Source organism: Saccopteryx bilineata, chromosome 9 (genome assembly GCF_036850765.1).
Source record: "Saccopteryx bilineata isolate mSacBil1 chromosome 9, mSacBil1_pri_phased_curated, whole genome shotgun sequence".
NCBI classification, from domain to species: domain Eukaryota; kingdom Metazoa; phylum Chordata; class Mammalia; order Chiroptera; family Emballonuridae; genus Saccopteryx; species Saccopteryx bilineata.
The window spans coordinates 29,522,965-29,536,992 of NC_089498.1; the positions used below are offsets into that span (position 1 = coordinate 29,522,965).

The 14,028-nt window shown below is 46.0% G+C and overlaps 1 non-coding gene across 1 annotated transcript; it reads right to left on the bottom strand.

Moving 5' to 3' along the window:
* Positions 1 to 7,443: 7,443 nt before the first annotated feature.
* Positions 7,444 to 7,575, bottom strand: LOC136313815 (small nucleolar RNA SNORA51). The gene has a single exon (XR_010727243.1). It is a non-coding gene; the product is annotated as a small nucleolar RNA SNORA51 (small nucleolar RNA).
* Between the last annotated feature and the right edge of the window lie 6,453 nt (positions 7,576 to 14,028).

Genomic DNA, 14,028 nt, shown 5'->3' on the forward strand with positions numbered 1-14,028 from the left:
TTTTTTTAAATGTTACACTGTGCCATTTTATTTACACAAAAGTTCTTTTATTTATGTGCTATTACACACTATTAATCTCAGTTGGATAGGTGAGGACATTGAGGGGCAGAAAAGTTAAGGCACTAGCCCAGTGACACGTGGAGCCTGTATTTAATCTTCTATCAGAGCCCCCAACTGTCACCACTACTGGACTGGGTTGGGACACGCTGAGGTTAGCGGACACAGATGTTCAAGTGGAAATGGTTGACAACTCTACAACTCTTTAATGGCAGGGACCATGCCTTACTCACTCCTGCAGCCCCTTTGCCTGACAGAGTACTTGAGACCCAGTAGACATTTGATGTGTGTTGAACAGACTAAAGAAGTCATCGATGCCCTATGACCCGGCAAACCTTTCCTAGAAATAATGACCTATGCCGAAAGTCAAATCACTTAACATTTAGATGTAAGGATGTGGGACTCAGCTTCTTCATTTGGGCCTCTGAAGCGATCATCATCTCGCTGTGTGACATGAGGCCAACGTTTAGCTTGCCTCAGCCCCAAATCTTTCAAGTCGGAGAAATACCATTCATCCACTTCCTCAGATAACATTCTGGAAATCTCAAGTTCTGTACAGACACCAAACAATGATACAAATGTGTGCCAAAGGCAGGCTGTGCCGCAGACTCCCCCACACATGTGCACCGCTCATTGCTAAATTGCTCATTAGGACCATTGTTGCAAAACCAGTGCAGCTCACCCACCCTGTGATTTCCGCAAGTTCTGGAGAACATCTTGTCACTGCTCATCGAGTTCCATCCCCTATCAGTCTGGACTGAAAGGGGAGGCTTGTGGGGAGGAGGTGCAGATGAGTAGAACTTTGAATTGTGCTGGAAAGAGAAGGTCCAGAGATTTGGGTTACATCCCCAGCAGGTTAACGTTGGGCAGATGCTGCACCTCAGCGTCCCAGTGTGTTCCTCTGTAAAACCCAGATGCCTGTGGCAGCCACCTCTAACCTGATGGTGCTTGCAAATTACTGAACAGTACCTGGCACCTAGTAAGAAGTGAAATAATTGGCCGCCATTATCATGCATCATCATCACTTCGTTCTTGGAGCAAAAAGAATCTGGCCATCAGGATTTTACTCAGGGTAATCAACATGTTTCCAGTGTTGACACAGAGGACTCTCCTCATCAAGCCTAGACTCACCATCACCACATGCTCTGCCACATACATACCACAAAAGAACAAGATTTCCCAACTTGCACATGTGTAGGATGATGACTGTGTTGGGTGGCTGTCAGCAATATAATAATTCGAGAATGAAATACAAGGAAAGAAAGCTATTTCTACCTTTCATGTTTAAACCCCTTTGATGGTATCCCGATGCACATAGAGTAAAATTTGAATCAGAGGTGCCGAACTTTTCTCCCCTTTGCTCATTGAGATTCAGGCATATGGGATTCTTCGTGTTTTTGAACACGTACACTCATTTCCGTCACGAGCCTTTGTTCTTGCCTCTCTCTCTCTCTCTCTCTCTCTCTCTCTTCCTGGAACACTCTACCGCGATCTCTAAATGATTGACTTTTTCTCCTCCTTCAGGTCTATGCTGATACTGCAGCTTTTCCAAAAAGTCGGAGTGTCACCAACCCAAAGCTGTGTCACCATCCCAAAGCTATGTCTCACCCCACTCCTGGTTTAATCAGACACTTGCCTATAGCGACGTTCTTCAAAACACATATTAGCTTCTGTGCTGCAGTTATTCTGCCTTCTCCTCTTCCTAGAATATAATCATCATGAAGGTGGAGCTGCGTATAGCTTGTTCACTGTGTTGTCTCCAGAACCTAATGGACTTTCTGGCTCATAATAGGTTCTTCTTAATATTTGCTGAATGAATAAGTGCTAATATCTCTGGCACATATGACATATGCTGCCCCAACCTTTTTGGAAAATATTTGCCTTCAGATGGGTATAATTTTAAAGAAAATGATAGCCCTGGTTCATTATTCATTTATCACATATTCTCAGAGCACCATTACATTGCCCTCTTTACAGGGTCCTGGGAGCGCAGTGGGGACATCAGTTGTCCCCTCAGAAGTTCATAGGATAGAGAAGGGGGCAGATGTGACTCAATTTACTAAGCCCTGACTATGTACCAGGCACCACCCTAAACAGTTTACGTGTATTAACTCTATAAAAAAGCCCAAAGACATTCAGGAACTTGACCAAGATTTGACAGTGAGCAAGTAAGAGAGCCAGACTTAGGGTCCAGAAAATCCACTGTAAACTGTGCTTTGAAACTCTCCACATGGTACCGTCACTCCATGTGAGGGGGCACGGGTTCCAGGGAGAGCAAGGGGGATTCCTCGAGGGGGCCAGCAAAGCTTCAGAGACAGTCGTTGCTGGGTTGTCTGCAGAGAGTTCAAGGACTCTTCCCTTCCCCATGAACCCATGCCACTGTTTGCATCACACTTGAAGTGTCCTTGCCCTTCACTGGAATCTGGCCCAGCCTATGTCTTTCTTTGACTGGTGCAACATGGTAGTAATGTGCTAATTCTGGAATCTAGTCCTTAAGAGACCTGGAAATTTCCATTCATTTTCTTAGGATCTAGAAACCAGGTTAAAAAAAAAACAAAACAGTTCAGGCTAGACTCCCGAAGGACTCACAGATGAGTAAGTCACATGACAGCAACATCACCTAGAACAGAGACAAGCCACCCCCCACCCACCAACCTTGCTGAAACTGCAGTACCATGAGCCAATACCTGGGTGTAGTTTTAAGTCGCTGAATTTTAAGATGGTTTATTGCACAGTAATAGATAACTGAATCTTTAAGAAAGTTTCTACCGCAGCCAAATCTGATTAAACAGAGACCCTTTGGACTACTACATAAGTGCCGGTGATACACGGATGAGATGTAACGTCTGGTTCCTACATTTCCCTGAAGACCATCTCAGAGACAAATGTTGCCTTAGAGGCAAGTGTATCCTGTAGGGAGTTACTAAACTCCTTTCTCTCCTTCCCTCCCATCCACATTGCATAGCAGGGATTGTGCTGTGGGACATGGCCACACTGAATCCTGGAAATTGAGTGGCATCCATACCAAATTAGTTGTGTCCATCGTCAAGACAATGGTTGGCTGGACCAACAAAGATGATGAAGAGGTTTTTAAAGGGAAAGTGTACTCTTTCTTTCTCTTGGATTTCAAAACTCTCAGTGCAAATTCTGATCCTTCTCCAGGTGAGGGAAAATGGTGGATACCCAGTCATACAATCACTATGATACTGATTACTCAGTCTGTAATGCACATTAGTGTGTGGACCACAGGGTGCTCGTTTCAGTGAGGACTATGTGCAGTAGAGTTCTCACCCAGGAATAGAGTGCCTAGTGCTCACACGGCTCTACAGATCAGCCCTAATGGCCGTGTCCCCTAGTCTTCCCATAAAAGCCAAGTGGCTTCAGAAATTATGCTAAATTATCCTTGTTGGATGAACTAATTCAGAATCCTAAACCAGAACTTGGAAATCTTCAGCGTGGGGGTCTGTCCAGTTCATATCAAGTTCAATGGAGTCTTCATTGTATAGAAGGTACTAACTGGGCAAACTCAGATTTGCATTTAATTCACATACTATCATGTAGCTTCTGAAACATTTTTGCCTTAACGCAAGTATAATTAAGAGACATGCTTGTGAGCCAAAGAAAGGAATATACTGCCATTATAACTGAGATAGCTAGATGTAGTGAAAACAAACAGCGTCTTGGAAAGCTGAGTCCACACGCCCCTGTTCTTTCACTGACTGGTGGAAAACGTGAGCTTGTACGAAGCATCAAACATTTCTGGGTATGTCAGGCACTACTGAGTAGCTGCCCTGACGCCTCTCACATCGCTGTCTCTCTGGCCACCTCTCAGCTAGGGCTGACCGAGTGAAAAGTTCCGATCAATGAAATGCAAGTGGAAAAGTCTACAGAACACTCTGGGGAAGCTTCAATTTGGGGGATATGAAAGGGTATGCTCGGCAGGTGTGGCTGTTCATCCCTTTGCCCTTCACCAAGGGAGAGAGAAAGGGTCAAGGTATTTGTTGGCAGATTCTATTCTAAAAGTCTTAGCTCCACACTTCTTGTTACCTCTGTTTCATCACTTGAAGAGCAGGTGTCTACTTCTTGCCCATGAGGGGCTTTTTTTTTAAGCGAGAGACCAAGAGCGGGACAGACAGGCAGGCAGAGAGAGAGAGAGAGAGAGATGAGAAGCATCAATTCTTTGTTGCAGTATCTTAATTGTTCTTTGATTACTTTTTTTGTATGTTCCATGACCCGGGGGCCTAGAGCAGAGCCAATGACCCCTTGCTCAAGCCAGCGACCTTAGACTCAAGCCAGCGACCTTGGGCTTCAAGCCAGCGACCTTGGGGTGATGTCTATGATCCCACACTCAAGCCAGCGACCCCATGCTCAAGCCGATGAGCCCACGCTCAAGCCAGAGACCTCAGGGTTTAGATCCTGGGTCCTCTGCATCCCAGGCCAAAGCTCTATCCACTGCACCACCACCTGGGCAGGCTGAGGGGCTTTTCTTTTTTAATGAAACATGAGCTTGCTGCATTCTCTTGCCTGTAATATGGAGATGGAGACCCCTGCTCTGCAAAGATTTTTGTGAGAAGTAAAGGGCATGATAGCAAGGGAAAAATAGTCATTCCTATGCAGGCTGGTAGAATCATGCACCTAGATAAGACATGGGGGAGCACTTTCATCGTTATGTTTTATTCCAGTACCCCATTATTCTGATTATCTTTCCAAATACTTGACACGTATTTCATCTTAGTGGAAGAAAGGAGTGTGGAGAATGGGTTTGGATGAGGAGTAGAAGGATTTGCTATCAACATTTTAGAACTAATATGGCTTCTGATGTTTCCAATCTTTTTATTACCTAGGTTTATCTTGTGGATATACTTATATCAAATTATCAATATAGTCACACACACATTTGATATATGTTAATGTTTCTTGATATGTAGAAACATATATATGTATATATACACACACACACACATATATATATATATCAACATAGATGTGTGTGTGTATATATGTTTTTATTTCTACACCACAGTGTGAGGACACAGGGTATGGTATAGTTGAAGTCACCAGTAACAACTCCAAAATATGTGCTTTATAAAACCTCTTTGGGAGTGTGCTGAAGCTTGTCATCAAATTCAAATTCTCTGGTTAATTCTTTGAAGGTTGGAACAATCTTTAATTCCTGTTCCTTAAACAATCTACAAATCTTGTAATCGACCCCTTTGAGACCTACGCTTCTGCTCTCTGCAGTGCCGTTGAATGATACACGCATGGACAGAAGAGCTGACCAAAGAGGACATTTGTTTGTTTTATTTTTAACAGCAACTGGGAAATCAGCTTCTGTCATAAACTTGGCTTTATGGAGATTATTTCATTAGATTTCAGGGTAATGTGAGCAGGCAGAAAATTCCTTTTGGCTTCCGAACACTCTTAATCCAACTGTGGGACCATAATACATTCCTAAGGTATTTTTCATTGTTCTCAGTGCACTGAAAACATTGACTTTCACTTGTAAAGGCATAAAATATTTGCAGTTCTTTGCAAGTAACAATACCAGAAAGCCTGCATCCTGCTGGGTTAATTCTTGTTTTATTTTATTTGGTTTCATTTTATTTTTCCCAGAAAGTGGAGTCTGAGAGATAAACCCCAGCTCTCCAGTTCCAGGAGAGGATCCGCAACATGCCCTTGTGCTTGTTCGGTGGCATGCGCGGAAGATTCGAGGGCGATGTTTTGAGAAAATGAGCCACACAACACATCCTACCAGGACCCAGGAGACCCAACAGGGTGGATCTGAGAGCCAGCTGCCTCCCTTGAGACCAAGAACCTCAACCATTTCCAAGGGAAACCAAGAACTCCGTGTGACTTGGCCACGTTCCCTCCCCCTGAATTCATTTACTGCCCTGGCCAACCAGGACGCCAAGTATCGGTCAAATTCTGTATTCCCAGGGCTCAAGGCATTCTGATAATTCTCAAAGGAAAAATAAAAAGATCTGTTTTCAGACTGCAAATGTCCTTGGTAGAATTGCTGAGACCAAGGGTATTTCGGGTTACGAGGTCAAAAGGCCCTTTGAACCCGCTTTCTCTCGGTTTCCTGTTCCTGGAAGCCTGTTCTCTCCAGTGTTTTGATTAAGCCCGGGTTGGGGAGCCTGATTCCTAGTGTACTTTCCACCATATTTTATGATAAATCTCATTCAATTTCCCATGTAGGGTGGCAAGCTTTATTGCTTAACAAACATTGCATCTCCTCGGCCATAATTTATATCTGAATGGGTTTATTATAGGCGTTGCATTTCATTCATTGTGCAGCTAATTCTAGAACATGCTGCCTGCTTTCTCTATGGCTGTTTGGCCATTATCAGCTTCCAAGACAATTGAATCTTTCCCTTGCAGTTTCGCAAAATGGTTTATGAATATGTAATACAAACTGTGTTAACAAGGCAAATATACTTCATTTCTTTTATGGCTATTTCCAGGCTGTGGCTGGGAAGAAGAGGCATAACAATGTGTCTCACTTAGAGTATGTGGCGCCCTTAATAGAGAAACGCGCTCCCCTTAGTGGTTCCCTTTGAAGGCCGGTATTGTCTTTGAGCGAGCCATGTGCTGTTGTGCGGGTTCTGTGTGAAATGAGCCCCAGTCGACCTCCCATGGATTCAATTATCTTCTCTACACGGATGGCACGCTCTCCTCTCTGCCTCCCCCAAGCTCGCTCTCCTAGTGTGGTCCTACGTGGTATTCTGACTATGAAATAGCTCCATTTGGGCACCCTGCCGACATGGTGGGAACAGAATTGCTCATTTTCTACAGATGGCTCTTTCCCTCTGTACCTTTCCCCACGACCTTCATGCTCAAGGGCAGCTCTAGAGGAAAGCGCTTGTCCTGATGAGGGGAGATACTTGGGTCGGGCTCCCTTCTGAAGAGAGGTCGCTCCCCTGGCCAGCAGGTATTTATAATTCCAGAGTACTTACTGCACCTGGATCTTGTTATCTGAAAGACCACTATTTAAAAAAAAAATTGAGGTATAATTCACTTACTAAATTATATTAGTTTCCGGTATATAACAATAATTCAATGTTTGTATATATTGCAAAGTGATCCCCACCATAAGTCTGGTAAACTTCCATCAGCAGAATTTTTTATTCTTCTGATGAGAACTTTTAAGACTTACTCTATTAGCAACTTTCGAATATGCAAGACAGAATTTGAACTAGAGTCACCATGTTGTGTTAAACCGCCATGAATTATGTCCTAACTAGAAGTTTGTACCTTTGACTCCCTCCACCCATTTTGCCCATCCCCCACCCTCAGCCTTGGCCTCTGGCAACTACCAATCTATTCTTTGTGCCTATAAGCTTTTTTTTTTGGGGGGGGGATATTTGTTTTTATTTTTATTTTCTTCTATGTCCCCCTGATCACAACACAGGCCAGGCAGAGAGCCAGGGCTGAGGTGAATATGGGGCAGATTTACTCTGCCTCCTCTTTCTGTACAGTCAGTATAAGAACACAGCCTGCAGTAAGCACCAGGAGGTGGGGATGTTTGTTTTTAAAAGACCATTTTAAGTTGGAGTACGGGATTTATCCTTCGTTGAACAGGTATCATGTCAAGAATTTTACACTATGATATCCCTTTCCAAGTAGGTATTATTCCCATTCACAGATAAGGAAACTGAGGCTCAAGAACTTAAGCAGCTCATTTTGTGCAACATTTCTAATGACAGGTCAAAGTCAGGCAGAAACTTCCCAAAGCTGAGGACCAAACCCCATGGTGATCCCTATGGAGATTTCAAATCTACCTGCCTATGTCCATTTCCACTGTCACCATCTTAGGTTAAACTACCATCAAATCTCACCTGGGACACTAGGGAGCTTCTTTCTACCTGTTCGCCTCCATCCATCCTTCCCTCTATCCCAGCTCATGATCCCCTATGTAGCTGGGCTGTTTCTTCTATACTAGTGCTGTCCAATACAACTTTCTTTACTGCTAGAAATGTTCTATATCTATCCTGTGTTCTATATCTACCCTATATAGCAGCTACCAGCCTCATGTGGTTACTAAGCACTTAAAATGTGGCTAGTGTGACCAAGAATTTTTAAAAATTATTTCAATTTTATTTATTTAAATTTAGATAGCCACACACAGCTAGTGGCTACTGAATTGGACAGCACAGATCTGAAGTATAAATCTAAGCAAATCTCACTGTGGCTTAACCCCATTCAAAATATTCCAATTTCTCTTAGGCTGGGAATCCAGATCCCTAACCCAGTTGACAAAGGCCGTGCGTGTTCCTGGTCCTGTAGACTTTTCCCGGGCTGAGTCTGCAGCACTTCCTCCTCACGCTCTGTGCACCAGACCCTCCTGCGTTCCTTTACTTCCTAGTCTGTGCCATGCCCCTTCCCTGCCTGGGGCCCTCACACAGAGACTGGACCGTATGCGCCAAAGCCCTTCCCTTCAGGGAAGCCTTCTCCACTCGGTAGCTTTTGGGACTTAGATTGAACCTTCTGACATCATCCTGTTCTCCTTCCCATCATTCCCCACATGGCACATTTCTAAACTTAGTCCTCTGATTTCCTGATTAGAGTGTTAATTTCCTCTTGCTGTTTAACAGGTTAACAAGTTTGCTTAACAAACCTAGAGGCTTGAAATCACCCTCTTTTTTTCTCTTACAGTTCTGGAGGTCAGAAACCCAAATTTAATCTCATGGGGCTAAAGTCAAGGTGTTGGCAGGACTGCATTCCTTTAGGGAGGTTCAAGGGTGAATCGTTTCTTTGCCTCTTTGAGCTGCTGGAGGCCACCTGCATTCCTTGGCTCATGGCCCCTTCCTCCATCCTGAGCCTTCTGCCTTCCTCCTCCATGTTAAGGGCCCTTGTGACTGTATAGGCTCACTAGATAATCTGGGACAATCTCCTCACTTAAGACCCCTCATATCAATCAAGTCACTTTTGCTGTATAAGGTAACATAGGTACAGGTCCCAACAATTGGGACATGGACATTATTGGGGGCCAGTATTCTGTCTACCATACTCCGCAACTAAAATGTAAGCTCCATCATAGTAAGAACTACCCATAATTTCCAAGTACAGTATCTGGTGCATTGTTGGGGAGGAAGGGAGGGAGAGGGAGAAAGAGAGGGAGGAAGAGAGGGAGGGGGAGAGAGAGGGAGGAAGAGAGGGAGGGGGAGGGAGAGGGGAGAGAGAGAAAGTTTTGAATTAATAAACAATGTAATTCCTCTATCAGAAAGAAACCACCATGCAAGAAAAAAAAAAACACAAACAGCTTACTAAACATCAATTTAATCTATATATTTATGGAAACTCCAACTGCCACTCATATTACAGCAAGTATAAACTGAGGTGGGACTACCATACCAGCCCGCCATCCTTCTTTGTTGAGTATTGTCAACACGCCTGTCTTGATTCTGTCCTGACTTCTTTCCCCATTCCACCAGGCTTGTTCGGCATCACCTCCTGCCCCTCATGACTAATAACTTTTCATGTTGAACTGACTGTCTCCATGAATTAGAAAAGAGATGCCTCTTGAACAGAAATCCAGGTAAATCAAGACAAACACGTTGACAGTACCCAGAGCATTTGGTCTGAGTCCAGAGCAGGATCAACAAGCCATTTATTTTTTTTTCCCCCTGAGGATTGGAGTAGGGAAAGCACTTACCATTGTTCATGTCATGGGCTCATAGGCATGTGAATGCACACACATGTCCCCCCCCCATACACACACTACTGAATAATCTATTTTTAAGGCATAGAACAAAAATCTCATACTGACAGCTGTTGCCTCAATCACTGAATTTCAAAATTGATGTTTTTTTCCATAAATTGTGCATAGTTCCAGACTATATTTTGGACTGAATGGGCACTAAAATCACCAAACAAATGGCCAAACATCTCCAGACAGAGGCCCAGAGCAGGGGCCTGATTTGTCCCATCCTCGCCATGGTGCTGGTGGCAGAATGCATGTCCCGACTCCCAGCTGGTGCTTTCTCAACAATCCCGCCCTCTAGAGTGATTTCTCAGAATTTCTTTCCTTAGGTTTCCTATATCCTGAGAAATTCATATTGCTGTGAATTGGGAGTTAGTGTCAAAAGAAATCCAGATTGAAATCCTGGGCCTACCCGCTGTCTATGCATGTGACGCTGGCTGAGTTGGTGACTCTGACCACTTTTTCTCCATGCGTAAAAGAGAAGGAATGAGGGAGAGCATGTGTCCGCTTTCTCATGGGGGCGGGGAGTCAGAATCAAATGAGACAATCCTGATAAAACCACCTTGGAGGGTTATTTTTCATCATATCGACCGAGCAGTGTGTTTCCATCCTCTCTTTTCTTCCTTGTGCCGCTACTTTACAAATATGTGTTCTTCTCTCAATAATTTAAATATTGACCAATTCATTCAGCCAGTACTTAATCAAGCACAACCATGAGAGAGGCCCCGGGAGAGAATGGTGAAGAGGACAGTGTCCAGGGCCCCGTGGCACCTGCAGGGGTCTCCAAACTTTTTACACAGGGGGCCAGTTCACTGTCCCTCAGACCATTGGAGGGCTGCCAAATACAGTGGTCCTCTCACTGACCACCAATGAAAGAGGTGCCCCTTCCAGAAGTGTAGTGGGGGCTGGATAAATGGCCTCAGGGGGCCGCATTGCGGCCCGCGGGCCGTAGTTTGGGGACACCTGGTAGAGACATGTCCGGAGAGGTGAGCCGGTGATGGGGTCCTGGCTGCTCAGGGTGACTCAGGAGACGCAGGGCGCCAGAGAAGCAGACCGCCAGCAGGCTGAGGCTCGAGAAAGACATCTAAGAGAAAAAGTCATGTCCAAGCATAGACCTAAGGAATGTATAAAAGTTGGTGATGGAGAGAAGGATGGAAGTTCTCTTCCAGGCAGAAGGGTAAGCACTAGTGGAAGCCAGGAGCGGAGCAGCGTGACCCACGAGGGAGCCAACAGAGGCCAGCTGTGGCTGGGTCTCAGCTGTGGGTGTGGCTGAAAGGTGAGGCTCCAGAGGGGAGCAGGGGTAAACGAAGCAGGACTGTGAGATGGCCGGGCAGGGAGAAGGGCAGGGTGTCCCCCGAGGCCGGTTCACTCGTGCACCTGGATCTGGGTCGGGCCCTGAGTGTACATCTCGGAACAGAGAGTCCGTTCCCTGCTTCCACGCCTTACGTTCTAGGGGGGAGCAAGGCAGGACACACGGATATGAGAAGCTCCGAGCAGACAGGAGCGACCAGACACTCAAGCGTGAGGCTCTGCACCCCAGAGCTCTCAGAGACGGGCTTTTCAGTGGAGTCCAGGCCACCGAGCCGCCGCGGGGCTTTGCTAGGGTCCTCCAGATTCCGCCTCGCTGGCCCTTCTTACATCAGTGCTCACAGAGGCAGGAATGTGGGGTTTTCAATAAAAGTCCAGGCAATGGGCCCAGAGGGAGCCCCGGCTCAAATGAGCTTTTATATTTTTATGTGGAATGTAATCACGTTCGGTCATGATCGAGGCTGCCCCGGTACTGCTATTAGAGCGTTTATGGTTCTAAGGGGGATACGCGTCTTTGGCGATACGTGCTTGCAACCGAAAGCAACAGGGTTGCTAGAGGCTGCTGCGAAATCCTAGGGACACAGAACTAGGGCTGATGGGCGTTGCCTTGGGCAGCTTGGTCCAGAGGGTCGATGCTGTCCGTAGGCCAGAGAGCGACCAGACCCAGGGAAGGTCCGTTTGCTTGGGTAGTGTTCGCCAGCATCGGCCCTGGTGTAGCATCAGAACAGTAATAACTTCGCACTGTGTGGAGGTTCCTCACGTGCTTTGTCCACAGTCTTCAGAGCTCCACAAGGTGGTTACTTTTCATTAGACCCACTTTCCATGCGGGGTACCTGAGGCTCAGGGGAGTCAGTGATTCCCCCGGGGAGGACGTAGTCTGTGCCTGAGTGTTTCCTAGGGCCTCGCAGCAAACCACCACAGACTGGGTGCCTTAACACAACAGAAATGCATTCTCTCTCAGTTTTGGAGGCTATAAAGCCCAAGTCAAGCATTGGTGGAGTTGGTTCCTCGTGGAGGCTACGGGGGAGAAATCGCCTCTTGCCTTTTCTCTTGTTCCTGGTGGTCACCAGCAACCCCGGCCCTTCGGGGACTTTTAGTGCATCACCCTGATCTCCGCCTGCACCTCCACAGGGGCTCCTCCCTCCGCGTTTCTGTGTCCTCCCCTCTACTCATATAGATGCCTGGCATTGGACGTATCACCCACCCTAAAGCCAGGGATGACTTCCTCTGGAGATCCTTAACTATTTACAACTGCAGAGAATCTTTCCAAATACGGAAAGGGTTTCTAGTTGGACACTGGTTTGGGGAGGACACTGTTTAAGAACAGGAACGGGATCAGGTCTCTCTGAGTGCAAAACCACTCAGGCAGGCAGGGGGCAGATGGCTTCACGATGCTACATTTGCTCATAGCACCTCTGGCTTCCTAGCTGTCCCAAGGTCCCTTCCATTTTCTTTATTTCCTTACCACAGGCTGGCTCCAAAACACTTCTACAAGTGCGGACTAGACTTTTGCAAAAGCCTCCCTAGCCAGGGGCATGGAGGTCCCTAGAAGAATCATAAAACCCCAACATGGCAGGGAATCACTATGAAGCAGGAAAGCAGAAAAAGGTGCTGCTCTCGGAATGAGACCAACACTGGGTCTTGTCCCTGCTGATCAAAGCTGGTGCCCTCAGGTGAGCTGCTTCAACTCTCTGAGCCTCATTTTTTCTGGCTGTAAATTGGGCATGAAATCCCTCCCGTACACACACCGAAAATAATGGGGATAATGGGTGCAAAAGTTCCGGAACTTCCTGGGAGAGAGTATTTGATCAACAAATGTTTGTTTTATCTGAATCTGCTTATAGCTCCTCAGTGACAGAGGAGGAGGGCCAGACCCCTAAAAGGAGATACGCTATCCGAGCCCCAGCAAGTGGAAGATGGTAAATGAGTGCTGATGTAGATATAACTGTGTATGTGTCAGGCATAAGCACACATACGTCCTCATATGTGCATACTCCAAGTTGTAATTCATCATTGTCTGTGGGAACATCTATGTATCTTTCTATTTGTCCATCCATCTGTTCATGGCCTGTCTCTTTTGTTGAGTGCTAGTACTATGTGCCAGGTCCTGTTTAAGTACCACACACCACTGTCTTCACGCCATACCTGTGAGGCCCCCATTATTATTACACTCCTATACCAATGGAGGAACTGAACTTGCCCCAAGTCCACATGAACTGAGTGGCAGGGTTGAAACTCAAACCAGGTCTGTCTGAGAATGAAGCCAGTCCCTTTGCCACCTGTAACACTACGCATGACAGTGGCCACAGGGATGACCAGAAGGTGCCCGGGGATCAGAGGGCAGCACAATTAACTTCACCCGGCTAGGTTAGGGAAGGGTGAGTTGGACTGGGACCACTTAGCTCATGTCGCATTTGGGCTCACCACGCAATGGAGAGTACATGAACGGCAGAGCCGGACAAGTCCAAGTTCATGCCCCGGCTCTGCTGCTCACTGGCTCTGTGACCTTGAGGAACTGACAGTGCCCTTCTGAGCCCTTGTCTTCTCATCTGTCAAAGGGGGGGGGGAGTGAAACATCAAAAGGTTCATGGGAGAACTCAAAGAATAAATGTATGTAAAAGGTGTAGAGATAGAAAACATGTAAAGTTTGGCAGGACCTACAGAAGCAGAACTCGACTAGTGGGGCTAAACCCAGCAGAAATGCATGCACACATGCACGAAGAGACATGTCTGACCGTGTCCACTGCAGCGCCATGCATAAATACTACAAATAACCTAAATGTCCATCTACAGGAAATATAACAGCATGTGCTACACTCACACATAGAGTCATGGAAATGAACAAAGTACGACTAGAAGCAACAACAAAATGAATTTTACAAAATATAATGTTGAGCAAAGAAGCCAGCATGTATACTGTATGGTTTCATTTATATTAAGTTAAAAAACAGTAGAAACTG